We start from the raw sequence: 19091 nt of genomic DNA on the forward strand, positions 1-19091 counted from the left end.
CAAATTAATTGTCACTTTTGTTTTTATTGTTTATGTTGTGAGACATTGGGACGAGTACTGTAAAGAAGTGGGAAAGAACAAGGGTTTGGATTAAAGCATACTTTCAAGGATATATTAATGTAGGAAAAATTTTTAAATTACACAAACGTGTAGAATTTGCTTTGAGGTACCTATGCAAGACAGTGCTATTGTATTTATTTTATTTATAGAAATTTCCACACCTTCAAATCATGCTCCAAAACTAACAGAGAATGTCTAGATGTCTCTTAAAAGTTTCTCTGTGAAAGTTTGAATATTACCATTGCATTATTTTTTAGAGCATAATTATGAGAAACTAAAGCTAAGGCAAAACAAATCATGTGTGACCATCACAGAACTTAATTTGAGTCTGTACATTTATTTTTAAAGGATATTTTGTAGGTCTTCTGATCCAGATGGGCCACAGGCCAAGCTGAATCCCTCAACCTTAACTAAAGCCCAATTAACTAAATTGTCAAATCACTCTGGAGAAGGGATCAGCATTATTTAATCTTCAAAGCTGATGCTGTTGGCCAAAATAGGTGTTCCACTGAGTATCATGGAGCATTTGCTATCGAATCCAACACTTTAGCTGAAGTATTTTGTGTCAGAGACACAAAGCTGGGAAACTTCAAAAATCCCAGAGTTCAGATCAAAGCAAAACAGCCTGATGGCTCTCTATACAGCGTGCCTAGTTTTTTTTTCTCTGAGGACTTATCCTTTCCAGCTAACTTTTAAGTCTTTCTCAGACATATTTAACAAAAAGTCCAGTCCTGCAGCATTCCTATTCCAGCCATTTGCTTTAGCTGCATCAGTGGAACTATACAGAGCTGGATAAAACAGTGTTTTGATTTACTTTTCCATCCATAGTTTTTGATGTTCCCAGACTGAGCTGTTAAATACAGGCATTTCGTCAACTGCACCTCTGGGCCCTGAGCCTACCCCACCAAGAGCAACTTTGAACCCAACTTTCTTGCCCAACCCAGGAGTTCAGGTCAATGCTGAGCTACAGGGAGCTGTGGGACTCCTCAAATTTTGCCATTCAAACCTCGATGGGCACTGAGGCACAGGCATTGCACATCTCCCATAGTACACTAGGGAATGTCCTACGATAGTCACTGTTAATGGAATGGGACTGAAGGATTTTAACTGTCCCAGTATCCCTGCCTCTGGCTGCATCACTTTTTAAATATTAAATACTCCTAGCCAATTGTGAATAGAAGTATAAATTTCTCTGTGTTGTTTCTAGAAATCAAAGAGTTAAATGCCAGCATCTCAAAAGACTGAGGAACTTTAAAGACGGTTTATCTTTGGCACTGTGTCTCTGACTATACTACCTCCCTTTTAATTTTAGCTCTTGCCTCATATTTCCATTATAAACCCACAAAGTTATGAATATCAGAGACTGTAATTTGGATTTTTACATAAAAAGAAGCTACTATGATTCAAAGCTATAGTCTTAGCTGCTTATGCTGTTTATCTCTGTATCTATCAGGGTGAGAAGCATGTTTATCAGGATAATCTGTAGTATGGAAGGTATCGCAGCTGTCTGTCACGAATTTCAAATGCAGTCTTCTCAGCAGGAAAATCAAAATTCTGCAAGGAGCACATGTGGAAAACAATGCAAAACACCTTTGAATTTAACCCTTAAAATCAGATTTCACTAACATTTCCTTATGTTCGTGCAGTACTCCCTCTCATAATGCAAATATTCACACAAATTTTGTGCTCAAATTATTCTTCAGTGACATTTAACAGGAAAACATATGAATGTTTTGCTTTTACAAAAATTTTCAAAAATTGACAAAACCATGTACATTGGACAGGATTTCAATAACTCCTCAATGTTGAAAAACCTGGGCCTACATTTATGTACACATGGTCTGTCGTGATTTTTACACAGAGGATTTGTTTACGAACATTCAAGAATGCTCAGGCTACAGAAAGGATGCTCTTGAACTTTTGAGTGAGGAAGAAGGGATGCCAAGGACTATTTTTTCACTGTGAAGATAGAAAAATGCTCTTAAACTTGCATTACTGATTATGCGTATGAAGCAAAAGAAACCCATCAAGGTATGAAACAGTTCTGTTCATTTGATAAGAATATTTTCTTCATCTGGAGAAGGTGATAAATGACAGCTGAAGTACTAACATTAGTATTGATTTGGATGTGCCCTGATACACTAGAAGAAATTCTGAAAACAAAACATAGTATCAGCCTAGGTTAATAGTTATAATTAAGTGAGATGTTTCATTTTCTCCTTTTTTTTTTCTGCTGCAGCAATGGGATTCCTTTCATCTAGATTTTCTTACTAGGAAATAAACATCTCATTTCAGCTAAGCACTCACAACTTCTGATCAGAAGCCTTTTCCTTCATTGGAGGAAAGAAGGCACAATATTCTTCAATTGCCATACATTTAGGATTGAGTAGTCATCTTCTGCCTTTATTGAACACAGATGAAGGTTAAATGGCTAGCTTAATCTATGGTGAGATGGATCTCATTTTCAGTTTATAAATACCACAGCCCAGAACAGTCACTGAGAGCAAAGTAATTTGCAGATGGCTTAGCACTTCTGCAACATGAGGTTGTACTGTTCAGATTTTTTTTTCTGAGAAGTAAGCATACACACCTGTTTTGAGAGTCTAGTTGATCATATGATGTAAATAAAATGTCTAAATACAACAATAAAATGTGTAAAATAAAAAATTAATTTACAATAATTTCACCAGCAAAAACTGTACATTAAGTTTTCAGAAGAAAACTAAAACTTAAATTTAAGAAAAAAAATAATGTTGTATTTAAAGCGAAGAATTTAAAAGACCATAAGGTCATAAAGTCAGTGTGAAGAAGGAACATGTTCCAGGCCAACAAGGTAGGAAAAAAGAAGACTAAGGGTTGAAAGGGCAATAGAGTGCTTTGTGTTAACAGAATAGTTATGTGGACACATTTTGGATAAGACTGGTAAAAAAAACAGGGAGTTTCACAGAACATAAAATGTGATGTAGGTAATTTCAGGGATCTGGGGAAGGGCAAGTCATAAAAGATGATAATGAGAATGACATATGTAAGAGAGCAAATGTTGCGTAATGCAATACAGTATTAGAGAATTTTAAAATTCAAAATTTCTCTCCTTAATAACTATTCTATTAATAAGGAAAGGTACATCTTAGACTGGTATATGATGTGGTAAAAGAAAGAGCTGCTTCATTTAATATGACTTGCCCTTTGCAAAGAACAAAAGCCTTTTGCCTTTATGATTAAATACTCTTCTTTTGACAAAAGCAGCCAATTAATTGCACTTATTTGGTATCCTACTGACAAAACCCAAACAGCAAATGCTCTCTGGACAGACACTTTATGTAAGAGGAATAAAGGGTCTCTTATATATGTAAAGACAAATTACTTCAGTGTCAACTTCAGTTCAAAACAACTTTTCCAGAGATTGAAGGCAACCACGATACAGGGAATGGAAGGATCCAAAGCTCGACAGAGAATCTTATTTGTCAAATGAGAGATGTAATACAAATGTTTGGAACTGAGACAAAAGACATCAGTGAAACTTGCCTTTTAAAAAGTAAATATCAAAAAAAATTGTAATTAACAAGTATTATTTTTTCCCTTTGTCCAGACTTTTCATCAACAAGGTATGCTAACTCCCTGTCAGAAAGTCTGCCCTTACTTTCTTCTGGACCTCATGTGGGTGAGTACTGATTCAACTACTGAGAATAGCAAAAGGATTGTTTTAATTAGCTCTTTTCTGCACCTGTTCAGGACATAATTCCTATTACATTTATGCACATTATTTATAGTCTATTGTAGAAAAAAGGAAATCTAAAATCTGACTGAAATAAGAGGGAAGAGAATGGCATTTTCCCATGCCAGACTTGAATGATATTGAAGGCAATGCTATTCAAAATGCCAACAGCATATGCCAGCTTCAATTAGAACATGAAAGAAAAATCTGTTGCTAAAATATAGCAACATGCTTTGAGGACCTTACATGTGCTTATTTAGAATTTATAGGGTTGAATATCCTTAAAAAATTCTAAATTTTGACATTTTGTTGAAGCTGTTGTTAAGTATTGGTCTTAATGTGGGAGTCTCTGAATGAAATAATGTGTCCTGTGCTTTGCAGAATTTCAGAATAGATTATCATAATGATCACTTCTGGCCTGAAAACCTTTCAGAATAGTCTGAGAAACTATTCATTAAATTTATTGCATCTTGTCCTTCTATGTCACCTTTCCCAGCTAATTGCCTGCAGGAGGAATGAAACAGCTGCTTTCGAAGTCACTGTATGTGAGGGCTACTGTGCTCCCTCACATGCTGGAAGGACAGTGAAGTGTAAAGAACTTTCTTTCTGAGAGTATGGGGTCAATCCATGTGATGTAGTTCAAACTACATCAGGCAAAGAAAGGTTTTCCCTTTGGTTTCCAGTGCTTCTGGACAGTCCCCATACTGTTGCTGAAACAGCCATGCAGCACTGTATAATCCTGCTATGATTTAACCTCAACCAGAAAGCAAGCACCAGGCAGCCACTCATTCATTCCCCTCCTCATCCCCCTGGTGGGGAGGACAGTCAGAAAAAAAAAAAAATAAAACTCTTGGGTTAAAATCAGAATCGCTAAATGATTAAAATAAAATAAAATAATAATAATTGTAAGGAAGAGGAGAGAGAGAGAGAAAGATTAATAAAACCCAAGAGAAACCAGTGATGCACAATATGATCACTCACCACCCACTGACTAATACTCAGCCCATCCCCCTGATCAGCAATCAGCAACTTGGCTCCTGGTCAAGTCCCCCAGGTTATATACTGAGCATGAGTTCTGTGACATGGAATTTCACTTTGGCTGGTTCTGTCAGCCGTCCTGGCTTGGTTACCCCCCCAGCTTCTTGTGCAGCTCCTCACTGGCAGAGCATGGGGAAATGAAAAGTCCCTGACTTGGAGTAAGAATTATTTAGCAAGAACTAAACCATCAGTGTGTTATTTTTATTCCTGTACTTAATCCAAAACAGAGCACTATACCAACTACTAAGAGGAAAATTAACCCTATCCGAGATGAAACAAGGACAAATCCACAGATAATTGATGTATGACAATCTCATGTGAAACCCTCGAGCTGCCTTTTAAGCCAGGGACAGCTCAGAAGTCCTTGTTCCAGTAGTCTGGCACTTCCTTTGATGGCTTATTCCATTTATTGGAATTGGTCAGGAGCCACAATCCATGTCTTTGAACATTTATTGTCTTAGATACCAAAAGTGTCTTTGGAATAGGCTCAGACTTCATATCTAGAATCAATACCTGCTATCCAGGATATATTCTAGGAAAAACTTTGGCTGATCTGAGCAGCTTCCAGAAAGTTTGTTTTAAAGAACTAACTGCTGCATGGACTGTGGCTTAATTCAAGCAGTCCAGTTCTTAATAGGGTTTATAATGCAAGTGCATCTTAATTACAGATCTTTTCCTATTATTTTTATGTAAAATACACACTGGCCACTTTCTCTGTGGTGCACCAATGTTCTGTGATGATAGAGTATCATTTGTTTTTTAAGGGCCCCAAAGTAGTAAAGTGGTCTTAGTTATCCCCTTCCTGGTATTATAGGAAATTTTTCGTAAAGTGACCATTAATTACTTTTAATAGTCTAAAAATCTAGAACAAAAAAGTCAAAATTGAAGTAATTCATTACATAGCTTTTCTCCAGAAGACGTTTTCAAATGTGTCAAGTGACAGAAAAAGTTATTTCTAAGACTCTGGTTTCACATGACATTGAAGATTCCCTTCTGGTCCTAATAGGAAGAGCCTTATTCTTGTATGCTAACCTCCCAAGCACTCCTTCAAAGATTTGTTGGACAGTAAATACTAGTGGAAATACAAACAGAAACTAGATATTCCTGTCTGAATATACACTGGAATATTTTTTTTCAAAACTTAGAGAAAATAACCTCATTAAAAGATTTAGATTTTAAAATAAAGCAATCTAGTTTCCAGATATCTGGCAGTCAAGACTTTTAAAATATTTAGCCTTTCACATAGGGGCTTAACACCCCTTAAGCAGAAGCTGCCTGACCTGCTCTGTAATTGAAAAATATGTGTGATCTCTCCCAATCTCTTTCTCTATGTGACATTAGCAATGGTGCTTTTCCCCTTTTTAGTTGTATATTCTGTTTGTCTGGTCTTATTTTATTTTCTTATTTGCAAGATGTGTGGGTCATGCTAAGGATGCAAAGCTCCTGCGTTTGCAACAGTGACATCAAATGCAAAATTTATAAATTAGGCTAATCAAAAATCATTCAGAAATCCTTTGCCTTCCCCAAAGAAAAAAAGAGCTTTGAATATAATAGTCTGTAGAATCTGACTAATGGTGCCATTTTTCTTCTTTCCAGTAGAAAAAAAAAAAAAAAAAAAAAAAAAAAGAGGAAGAAGAATATCTTTTGTGGGAGCATATTACCACTGAAAAATCTTATTCAAAATATAACTCCTATGTCATATTGAGCTATCCTAATTTTTCAAGGTCAGAATGTTGTACTCAACTCCTGATTTAGGATTCTGGCCTTGTAGCTCAGTTTCTCATTACTGTATCCTGAGTGTGTCTGCTTGGGCAGTCTCGAGATTCTGTTCCCCAAATCTCTAGAAGAACCCCTAGGAGAAAAGAAACAAGTTTAAACTTCAACAAGAGGATCAGAAAGTCTGCAACTTCAACTGCATGTGGTCTCAAACCATCATGTTCAAATTCAAAGTAAAACCAGCCAGGAAAACAAAAGCCCCATTTTAGTGAACATACAGTCACATTCAATGCAAATCACTAGGAAGGACATGCAAATCTAAGAGCATATGATAACTCTACTGCATCTGATTCAGAGACAGAAGACAGCCAAAGAGATGAGCATTATAATTTTAAGTAAAGCAGGTTATTCTGAAACCAATTTGGAAGTAAATGATTGTTTGTTACATACATGGTGAGGGGAGGCCTCAGGTGCAGATGTACAAAGACACAAAAAAAACCCCCAGAGAAACAAAAGAAATGAACTTAAGTATAGTCATGCCTAAATAGCATCCAGTGTAAAACACTCAGACAGGTCCCAGCCAGCAGAAGGATAGGTGTAGAGGATCATGGCATCAGGGAAATGGTGCCCCCTTCAAACTGCAGCAGCTCCATTACCAAGAGGGTCTCCACTCCAAATGCAGGGCTACTGTCCTGGGAAGGCAACCAAGAAGTTGCAACAGATGGAAAAGTTACCCAAATATCACTGATCAAAACACAGAGTAAAATACTGCATCTTTCTTCAAGAAAATGCAAAGTTTTAAATACTTAAGAAAAACAATCCAAAAGTAGACAAGCAGAGAGTTTTTAATGAACTTTATAATCAGCATTTTATTCAGCAGCAACCATTTTGAATCATAAATTGGGATACCATAGGAACATAAGATAAAGGTTTTGAGGGTTTTATGTAGAAATCAACAGCCTATCTGTATTTGAAGTCATGTTAGTACAGCCATGCTGGCCAGGGTTTAGGATGATTATTTTTGTTCTGAATATATGAGACTGTTCTGTAGCCAAGAAACATTACGATGGGAAATGATGAGGATGGACTTCAATAAGCCAACCGAGCGTGCCTGTGTGTCACGCTATGTCCTAATACCACAAAATATTATGCCAAAATTAGATGTAATTAGAACAGAAATTCTGTAAGGGCAGAAGACAGCACACTGAAGCAGTGTTGTGAAAGTTTGCAGATATCCTCGTATTTGTTTCGCGTGAATTAGAGCTGTTAGTCCTTCCCTTTCAGGAACTTCCTATTTCCCCAGTTAAAAAAAAAAAAAAAAAAAAAAAAAAAAGAAGATATAGACAAGAAACAGTCAGTCCTTTAATAAGGAGTACTGAGCTGCCTTGTCAAGAAGTTGCAATGACTTACTCTTTTCCAGAAGAAAAATATGTGGGATGAATTAAGACTCCCTTGCTTCCAGGACAGAGCAGTTTAGTGTCATTCATACTGAATATCAAGATGAAAACTTATCCTACTCTTGTTGTTTTCCTCTAAATTTGTAGGAAGGTTGGATGGTGTTCTCAGTTACTAGAGGTAAAATAAGCAATCTGGGAACACCCAATGAAGGCTGCCCTAAAACATCAGAATCCTCTCTATATTTACTCTACATTGTTAGGGGAGGAGAATAAATTTGACAGTTCATTACCAGGCTTAACACTGTGAAGAGGAAGGTGATGGAGCCCACAGACAGAAATAGTAGAAAGAGCCACAGAATAGACTAAAAAGAAGATATCAACCCAAAAGAACCAGCCTGGAAAAAAAACCAGCTTTGTTTCCATGAAATACAACAGGAAATAAAGGGGGGGAAAGAGCACATTTGGTATTATTATTGAATTTTCAAATAATAAAATAATTATGAAATACCAGAAAATGTATGTGAATCATAGTTGATGGCCACAGCATAAATTTGATTCTGGAACTGGTATGAAAATAGCTTTCAGCGTAATGAAGCATTTAGAAATTTTAAGAATTCGTGCCGAGTAGAAACAAAAAAAAATCAAAGAAAAATAACTATACTAAATCTATTTCAGTATTTTATTATAATGATATTAAATATAACATAATTTCTTATTATCTTTGTATTTCTAAGCAAGAATACTTTAAAACAAAAAAAACCCCATAGAAATTATAAAAAAAATCATGATCAGACATTGAAATATCACCATATAAATATAGCTCTCATCTGTCACCAAACAGTTTGGTTCCACATGCAAATGAAATAATATGAATCAGCCATGGCCTGTTTTTTTACAGATCAGATTGCATCCCATGCCATGAAATAGAGGTCCAGAATACTCCTAGTGGAACATCCTTGCATAACCAAAATTAGTTCCACAGATGGCACACTGAAATAGAAAGAGAGAAAGATGCTCTGTGAAGGTCATGGAGCATTATGCTAACTCTTCTGAGGGTGACTTTTTTCAGTAGAGAATGGAACCCATCAGAGGGAGCAGAAAAAATCTTGTGAAATAATTGCGCTGTACTCCATTTCCATTGAAAGCATAGTGCAGCATAACATTCATTATAAGCTCCCCCTAAAAATACAAGATGTATCTCAGAAATACTGAGACATCACATAAAAGAACTTTCTGCATTAATGAAATGGGTAATATCAGATATGGCTAAAATGTGTATACAGAACACAGAGCAGTGGTGCCATTGATTTTTAGTGATCAAAGTAAAAATCAATGGATTAATGCATTTCAGTCTCAGTAAAAAACATTTTGTAAGTCTTTCATTTAATACATAGTACTCTAAAATCCAATGGTCCCCTCTCTAAGGGGTCTTTCATTTCCATAGGACTAATCAAAAATGTGTTTCTGCATTGTAAAGTGCATCTGTCTGAACTCCAACTTGCTTGAGGGCATACTAACACGAGCTATTCTGCACAGCAAGTCTGGTGGCAAAAAATCATGAGGTGGTCCATCTAGTTCTGCCCATGTTCAGCCTTGCATGTACAGAGTTAAGATGACTGGAGGATATTCATGAGGACTGGGGACTATTTTGCATGATCTAAGTGAAGATATCTTGTAAATATAGTCCAGGATTTTCACATTCTACAGTTCCTGAATCAGGAAAGAGATTCTATCACCCATGTGATATGTTTTTCTAGTCATATTTCCTTTTATAAGCCTGTAAATCATAAAAACAGGAGCATGCAAAGGAAGCAGTTATTTTTAAGTAATGCTAAATACACTCATTGACAACTCTCGTTGGTGTCTCTTTTTCTGTACATCCTTGCTGGATCACAAATAGCGTGTAGAGTGCCTGATTTGGAAGATGCTTGAAAAAGGAAAAAAGGAAAAAAAGTAACATTGCATCATTTTGGGTCTGATGACTGTAAAAAAACAATTACTGCATTGCTGATATATGCATGTAATGTCACAGAGTTTAGAGTGCTTTAAGATCACAGATTTTAGAGTGCTTTAAGACATACATTAGGGGGATGTTCAGAGTAAGAAAGAACATTCTTTCTTACTTAGCATTAGGAGAGGCAGCAGCACTCTGGATTTTGGAAGTAAACATTTTCTTCCTGTTCCTATGAAACAATGTATCCTTCCAACTAACACTCTGTGAGGTTAATTATAATGCTCCTGAAATAATGGAGTAAAGTATTGCAAGTAAATTCATAAAATGACCAAAATACTGAAGAGTAATTAACCTTGTTTTCCACGGAGTACTGTATGGGCTAACCACTCTATTTTACATCATCTTCTCAGCAAAGAATCAGAAGAAAAATAAACCCCATGTCTACTAGAACCTGAAGTCAATACCACATAAAGGTCTCTGACAAGAGAATAGAGTGAAGCAGTAGAAAAAGCATGTAGAAAGATAGAACTAACAGTATTAAAAGAACAAAACAGGTAGTTTTGTCAGAATAGAAGATCTTATTTGAAAAGAACATCATTCCAGGTCTAGTGGAATCTGAGGATAAAAAAGTATTTAATTTCTTTTGATGGAGTTTTTCAGTGGTAAGGAGACATGTAGAAAATATTAAGACTGAAAAAAAGCTCATGAGGACAGCAGGGCATGGAAGTACTCTTTAAGGAACATGCAATGAAGGGCAATGCGATTCTGTAAATCTTGGGGAAGGCCCTGCTGCCATGATCCCTGCTTCAAGCACTATGGAAGCTCATGGTGGCTGCAAAGGACCACAAAAGCACCAGCAAACGAACCATGAGTTTGTTAGTCTCCCTGCATTGTTAGTAATAATTAAAGTAAACATTAAGTCTGTGTGCATGAATTGAATAGTGCAGGGAAGGCTGGGAAGCACACGTGAGAAAAAGCAGAAGAAAGCAGACCCCTGTTCTAAGTCCTCCACCTACCTCCCTGGACAGGGTCCTCCTTTCTGTAGGGATCTTGAGCAACTTTATTGTCCCCTGATTTTGGTTAGGTCAGGTTTTCCAACAGGGCAGCAATTGGAAGTTTCACTCAACAAAGAAAAAATATCTTCTTATTCCACTGTCATTTTTATATCTTTCAATTTTGTTCACCTTGTCATGCTGCTGTCTTCAAAACAGGAGCCAAAATGAAGTTCTACTGTGTTCTCATTTGGAACAAGCTTCCATTTTATCTTTCTCTTTGCACATAAGATTTCTTCAAATGCTGCTCAAATGGGAGTGTGCTGGGTTGTGCTTTCACTTCTGCAGGAGAGGAGAGTGAGAAAAAACCATTGACTTCTGTCATTAAGCTGTATCAGGACCTGAAATAACCACCTGACTCAATGATCTATAGTTTTGACCACTTAAAACAGGAGTGAACATATCAATGGAAAATAGAGTTCCCAAAAATAGAAGGAGACTGTTACAATCATCTCTTCCTATCCTGGATTTCACCAAAGTTTTTTCTTCCAAACTGAAGTCGCGTGTAACTTCAAGATGACATTGTGTTGAGATTTGGAACGCAGATCTTCGGTTTTTATGAGAAAATAATCTTATTTTTTGCCCACTCTTATTTAATGGCTTAACAAATTTTATCACAGAAAGAGTGGTGTGAATGATAGAGTACTTCAGTTTGCCAATAATTTATAGATTTTGAAATACAGCCTAGTTCCAGATGGAAAGGAAACGGAACTTTTTAAATTTACAACTGAAAAAAAAAAGTCTAGGAGTGTTGGGCAGAAAAAGATATGTTTTTCTAGTAATTGGAACAATTTTATTTTACTATTCAACTTAAAAATGTTAACTTGTTACAAAAAAAAAAAAACAACCCAACCAGAATTTTAAAATGAAAACTGTTTTAGCAAGCCAAACCGGAAAAACTTTCCTCAAAATAGTCAAATTTATTTTGACATTGTTGAAACTTTTTCCCTGCTCTTTTAAAATTAAAGCCCAGCTAAAAATGCCTTATTCCATTAAATAATTGGATTTTAACGGAGCGACATAATATGATAGAATATGCTTGGGTCTAAGTCTCTCTCAGCTTGTCTTGTAAGTCCAGACTAATAGGATTCTCAAAGCAAATACTGAGAAACACCTAACAACAACCCTATGTAATTATCTGATGGCCACTTTGAAATTTACCTTCCTTACACATTTAAATCCTTCTTTTAATTTGAAGATGAAAAGGTGAAGGGTTGGAAATTTGATATCTACATTGCTCAGTGATTTGAAATGAATATATTAAAAGCCTATCTGATTGCCTCGTAGCAAGCTCTAGTGGCAAGTATGTGAATAATCAATAAAGCAAAAACACAAATGCAAGATCTAAACAGCAATCTGACTTTTAGGGTGATCCAGTGGTAAGGTAATTTAACCCTTCCTGAACACCACAGTAAGGAAGTGTTTTTTCCAAGGGTAGCATTTAGCATTTGAAATACCTGGTAGCTCATTTAAAAGCAGAATACGGTATTGCACTTAAGTCCGTGTTAAGATCTGCACTTACAACATCTGTGGTACATTTTAGGAACTAAACACGGTCCTAAATTTGTCCCAGTAGATAAGGAAGAACTCTATGTATAAACATGCATAATATATATTACTTGTGCAGTGGAGTCTTTTTGACTGTTCGCTTTTAATGTATTTTGCTTTATGGGTCCCGGAAACCTGGTCCCAGCTCAACATGCCATGAATCCCCTATAAAATGTCTCCTGGCTTTTCCTCTCTGTCCTCTTTGTATATGTACAGATAGCAGGCATCTCCCCATAGCTGTGGCAGTTTTCCGAAACCGTATTACATTTCAACACTGAAACGCAAAGCATGTCCTATCCCCCCCCCCCCCCCCCCCATATTTTTTATTCCTGTTTCCATACGGAATACACTCCACTGGAAGTTATGGACAGAGCTGTTCTCCTCACAGCATCATTCCTCCCACTCTGTTGTATCCATTGCTGAAGTGAAAAGAGTTCTCCTGTGTACTGATGTTTTTAGGGTAGATGCATTTAAAACATTTAAAATGACTTTCATACATAGCTGAACCTGTCAATAAATGCCCTGCCAGTCATGTAACCGAACTGCAGTCAATCCCTCTCTGGCCTTTATTTACAAACTTTAATTATTGGTGTCTATTTGTGGTCTGTGTCTTTCAATGCACAACATCATCTGGCTTTTGGTACTATTAGATTTTGGAACTCCCTCTACTGAAAAGTTCTTCGAGAGAAACTGTTTTGTGGCTGTCTCAAAAGTAAACCTGCACAGGACTGGTAATAAGACCTCCATCAGCACCTGCTGGAAATTACGTTTTGGAGACTTTTGTGCTTTTTTGCACTCACTCTCACTCACCAAAGCCTTCCACTGTTCTGCATTGCCCAAGACAGCTTGAGGGGGATCACATTAAAATTTTTGAAGAGGAAGGTGTTATAACAGAGATGCTTTTCATCTTGCAGGACTGATCTGTACACACACGCCTCTCCCCCAAAAAAGAACCAAACACAGGGGCACAAAGCAGTGACACTAGGAGTCTTAAAGAGTTAATGGCATAAAAAGAGAAACTACTGCAGTTTTAAATGTTGAATTATAGTGAACAAAGGTAAGATAAATTATTCTATTGGGCTGAATATTACAATAGCAATTAGAATTGCTTCAGTCTTCACTTTTATTTAGAAAAAAATATTGTATATGAAGGGTGATCTCGTCAAGTTTAAAAGATCATTCTCTGCTGTAACATTAAAAAGCATGAAAGGTAAAAAAAATTTCAATTTTTCATGGGTTAGGAAAAGTTAGAAAATAATAAGTTAAATTGATGAATAGGCATTGAGGAATTTGGAAGTGACATTTACTGTGCTTTGGTGTGGGAAAAGTTCAATGCTTCATAATCTTGCTAATCGCCTTTGTGAATTTTTTCTGGGGAAGCAATTAATTAATATAATTTATGTCATTAAACTAAACTGTGACACTAACATGCTAATAAATAAAAATGAAATAAAGTCTTCGGTAGGTCTTCTGAAACATGAAATTGAACTAACTCCTTGAAGTAATACTTGAGCAGGCAATTCATAATTCAGCTGGCTTCCAACGTCTTCCTTAGGAGACAAACAGTGAGTTCTTGCTCTGTTTAGAAGGGAAAATTTATCCTGTAAATGGTTAAGATTTCTTTTTGCTTCATAGTCAGCCTAGGTCAACAGGTTCAACAGTCAGTTTATCCCTTTTCACCAATACAGTCACTCTCTTTGTAATCCAATAAAAAAAATAGGAAGTTGAAGATATGGAAATAAGTTATTGTTTTCTCTGTCAGATTAAGATATTATCATTTTTAACTAAAAATATGAACATTAAATCAAATCTAAAAATTACAGAAATAATTCTGGAAATGTTATTGATTCTTTCTGTTCATCAAGAACAGTTGGTTTGTGAATTCCACTATTTCTGAATGGCCTTTTTAAGTATAGAGGCTGTTTTTTGGAAAAACAAACTTCTGCCAAGGGTGTCTATCAACGACTTGTTTTTTTTCAGTAAAGGAGTTGAGAGTCAGGAGCCAAGCCTCAACAAAACAGTGGAACAAAAGATCTCAGAGGATGTTGCCTCTATGATGGATGGTGCCTTATGGATGATTTCACTTTATAAATTTGATAGCTTTTTTTAAGCCAATCACTTGGAATATTTTGCAATTACTGTTGTAAAATACTGATGATCATCACGATAATGATGCATTTATTACTATTATTATTTCCAGATGAAGATGAATACATTTTCAATGTTTGAAAAAAGCTGTCCAAAGACAGCATCCTGGGAAGCAGGAACAACTGGATGTGATGGTTCAGAAAGGGTGTCATGTTTTAATCCCAGCCGTCAACCATGCCCCATGCAGCTGATCACTCACTCCCCAACCAGTAGGACTGTGGAGAGAACTGGAAGGGTAAAAGCTGGAAAATTCATGGTTTGAGATATAGATGGCTTCATAGGATAAGCAAAAGCCACACAGGCAAAAAAGCAAAACAAGTAATGAATTCACTGCTTCCCACAGGCAGGCAGGTGTTCAGCCATCTCCAGGAGAGCAGGGCCCCACCATGCATAACAGTGACTTGGGAAGACAAAAGGCATCACTCAAAAGAAACCCTTTCTCCTTCTTGCCTCCATTTTATATGCGGAGCATGGTGTCATATGCTCTGGAATATTCCTTCAGTCAATTTGGGTCTCCTGTCCCAGCTATGTCCCCTCACAGTGTTCCAGACACCCCCAACTTCCTTGCCAGCATGGCAGTATGAAAAGCAGAAAAGACCTTGGCTCTTTATAAGCCCTGCTCAGCTACAAACAAAAGCAAACAAAGCAAAAATATCTCTGTATTATAAATCCCTTTACTAGCCACTGTGAAAAAAAATTAAATCTACCCTTGATCACTGTGAATAAAATGATCTCTGTAACAATGAGAATGAAACACATAAACACAAATTAAGGTCAACATGCTTCCATTAACACTGTTTCATATTTAGGGAAATGCAATTAGGTATGTGAGGGATGCAGGGAATAGAAGACAGCAGCTTTCTGTCCCAAAGCCCTTCAGAATATTTGCATATGACCAAGAAGCAGCCAGAATGTGAAGTCATAGAGAGCATCACTCTGCACAAAAATGAGGTAAACTGAAAGAATGCACTTAACTCCCAATTTTAGCTCTGTCATTATTACCTGGAAGATCTCATCTGCCTAATTCAAAGTATTTAAACACACTAAGGAGAAAAGAAAAAGTATGTTGCTTCATAAACTTATCTTCATCTGCTAGTGCCTGCTGGGAACATCTTTCTGTATTGCCAGATTATGTTGCCAGAAAACAAAATCTTTTAAGCCTATTTTACCTGACTTAATTTTCTCCTCAGTTATTGTCTTATAAATCAGAATTTATTATCAGGCATCTCATCTATAGAAATGCTAAAAATATGAGCCAGGCTTTAAAAAGTATTTCTGACTGTGACTTTAGAAAGGCAGATGGGAATAGTTATTGGAGTGAAAGGATTTTGCTCATGCCTTCCCCTCCTTTGACGCTGCAGAGTTCTGTGTCACAACCCACCTGACGTGTAAACTTCCAGCCACCACAGCCCCCATCTTGAGTGTTTGAAACAGCACATTTCCAGCATTTTCTTAATGATTACTGCAACCATTCAGAAGTTTTCTTCTCATCAAGCACTCATTCTGACTGTGTCTTTTTACTCTTTTTTACCTGCATTAAATACAAGGTTTTTCCTTTATGCTTCAAATATCAGTATTCACATACACATGCGCGGAGATCTATACATATATACATATAACTATATTCATCTGTGTATCAGCTGAAAAATAGAAATGCCTTGAAGGGTGACAGAGTTTGGGTCAGTAAATGCAAATATCCGTGCCCAAGATATACAGTCAATATATAATAATCCAGATGAGCAAACTTAATTTATCAGTGAAATCCAAATTCTGCCAAGGGAATCTGAAATATTAATAAATGATGATAAAAGGGGGCTTGGGGGTGGAGGAAAATGCTGGGAATTAGGTCCCAGCATTGGGATTTGTTTATAATCAAATAATATATAATTATATAATTATAATTATATAATTTGTTATAATTATACTTTGTTTTCTATGTTATATTTGTTATAATTTGTTTTCTATGAATATTATAATTTCATAGCAGTCTGCTGAATTCAGTAAGTCTACTGTTGTGTAAGTGATGTGTGCATTAGGTGAAAGGGGCACAGTTTAGATGATTAAGATTTTGCTTTTACAAAACCTTCATGAACTAAATTCACATCCATATGGACATTAAAAGTACTGATCAAACTTTAAAAATTAAATACAACAACAAAAATATCTTGATAGTTTATGGTAGGAATTTTTTGAAAGCATTATTGCTATTTCTGCTATGCTCACAGATACAGAAATAAGTACGTAAATATGATTTCATATGACCACTCCTAGGAACATTTTTCAGCTATTTTTTATGAGGTGGAGTTGCATGCTAGCATGAGCCAAGAAGAGGGCATCCATCCTTGTGTCCCATCCTTTTTCACCACAGGTAATTAATAGACATAGACCATATCTCTTGTTTACATTATTTGGTTTAAGGCCCACATGGAAGAGCTGACACTAGATTAATTAATTGTGAATGATTAATGAAATAGTCATTGTGATTACTATTTTGTTCTGTCCTGTGATTTTTTTCAGATTTATAGCCCAATGAAGATCAATCTGACTTCAAGTACCTTTCCTGAACTTAAAAATGCAATCAAATAAGAAGAAAACCAGCAGCTGCTCCCCACTGAACAGCAATCAGTACATTAAAAATTAAGCTAAGCAATATTCCATTCCTGATAAAAATATCAGTCATCTTCAGCTCCATTTCTCCCCCAAAACTCACTAAACAACCAGGCCTTGCAGCAAACAGTGATATGAAATCCCATCAGACTAAAATGCAGAGAAAAATTCAAACTGCTAAAGCTTAATTAACAAAATGACTACAAGAAAACATGTTTTTTTCTAAAAAAGACAAGAAGACAAATCATGTGGCACAATGGCACTTAGCTCTGACTCATTTCTTTAATAAACCTACCTTAAAAAAATGGTCTGGGCCTCGTTTTCCCAAGCACACCAGGGGGACCAAAATGTCCCTGCTGGGCCCATGCACTGATGACCGAGGGATCCTGTCACTGGTGTGGCATATTGTCACCCATGACCCACTGACTCTCATCATCCAGGGATGCTGAATCTTGCGAAGCCAGAAGCCAAGCCTCAGTGGTACTTTCTCTGCCCTGACTTTGTGGCCAGTCTTTGCATTCCCAGCAAACTCATGACTTCTTTCTTCCTCTCACCAGCCTCTTTCCCTTGCAGCCACCATGTCCTCACTCCATGGCTGCTGTCCCTTCTGAGCTGATCTCGGCCACCACATCACAGTGCTGTCATTATTTCCCTCTATTGGTGCCACAATCCATGCACAAAGTCCCACATTATGCTGTTGAATATGGCTTCCATCAAGAGATTCTAATTATTTTTTTTGGAACACAATGTGAAACATTTCTCTCAGTTTAGCCATTTCATTACTGTGACCGTAACCCTTTGGCCTTAATACTCAGAACCTGTCATTCTTCAAAATGGGTAACAGACCTTAAGTTTTTGGACAGCTATTGGTTTCCTAGAATGTCTTAGAATGTTTTTTCTCAGTTTTCACAGCAGCCTCCTGTGTCCTGGACAATGCTCTACATCTGTTTTACACCATTTCTCTCAATAACTGGCTGCATATGGACCAAACATACAAATGTTGCCTCTAAATGAGAGCCTGTTGGCGCTAATTCTATGCTATTTACATTCAGGTATCTGCTAGGAGGTTATTACCATTTGGGGACTTGCTTATTGCTCTTCGTGGGGTGTGAGGTTTTATGGTAAGTACAAGTTGGCTTTATTGGTATCTTAAAAAACAATCTGTCAAAGACAGGATGCTATGCACATATCAGCAATCCAAACATTAAAAAAGCTAATGAAATAAAGTTTTCTTGTATCGATTCTCTTATCATTTTTTTGACCCAGTTGTATAACTTCTAAAATTAAAATTGTTACTACTAATAATGTTTTAGGGGTTTGCACGTCTATTTCAACTATACTGATGATGTTTAACCACAATCAAAATAATTGACTTGTACAAGCTTTCTTTCAGTTTACTTCTAAAATCTTCATGAATCATACCATAAAAGTGATATATAACCAATTTTGTTCTGTAAGGGTTCACGTGGAATCTTTGAAACATTGGGAATATTTACTAATTCATGGTAGTGTTAAGGAAGAAATATCTGGCAAAACCAGGCATCCTTTGGTTTTTTGTCAATATGGATCTTAGCAAGATTTCCAAATAGAAGTAAAGGTGTTTTGTTGTTATCCAAATCTAATTTTTTCATGGTAAATATTGCCTAGTGTAGTTCAAGCAAAAAATTCATCTACTATATTTACCAGCCATCTTTTCCTTGGACCTCGTATCTGTAATATGCAGATGAAATCCTCATCCAGGCAAAATTCAGTATGTGATCACTCCAGTGACATATTTTCTATTAAATAATCAGCAGGTAAAGTAAAGAAATAGTTTTGTCGGTGAGCTTTCCTTTTTTTTCTGGCTGAGTGCCAGG

The 19091-nt window shown here is 36.5% G+C and overlaps 1 long non-coding RNA gene across 1 annotated transcript in view; it reads left to right on the forward strand.

Annotated features, from left to right (window-relative positions):
• LOC136302130 (uncharacterized) overlaps nucleotides 1-17490 on the forward strand; it is a 71387-nt gene extending 53897 nt beyond the window's left edge. Inside the window, exons 2-3 of the long non-coding RNA XR_010724005.1 lie at nucleotides 3650-3721; nucleotides 17146-17490. This is a non-coding gene — a long non-coding RNA (uncharacterized lncRNA). The remainder of the gene's footprint in view (nucleotides 1-3649; nucleotides 3722-17145) is intronic.
• Nucleotides 17491-19091: the final 1601 nt, after the last annotated feature.

This window comes from Chamaea fasciata, unplaced genomic scaffold (assembly GCF_029207755.1).
Source record: "Chamaea fasciata isolate MVZ Bird 193981 ecotype frontalis unplaced genomic scaffold, bChaFas1.0.hap1 SCAF_1, whole genome shotgun sequence".
Taxonomy (NCBI): domain Eukaryota; kingdom Metazoa; phylum Chordata; class Aves; order Passeriformes; family Sylviidae; genus Chamaea; species Chamaea fasciata.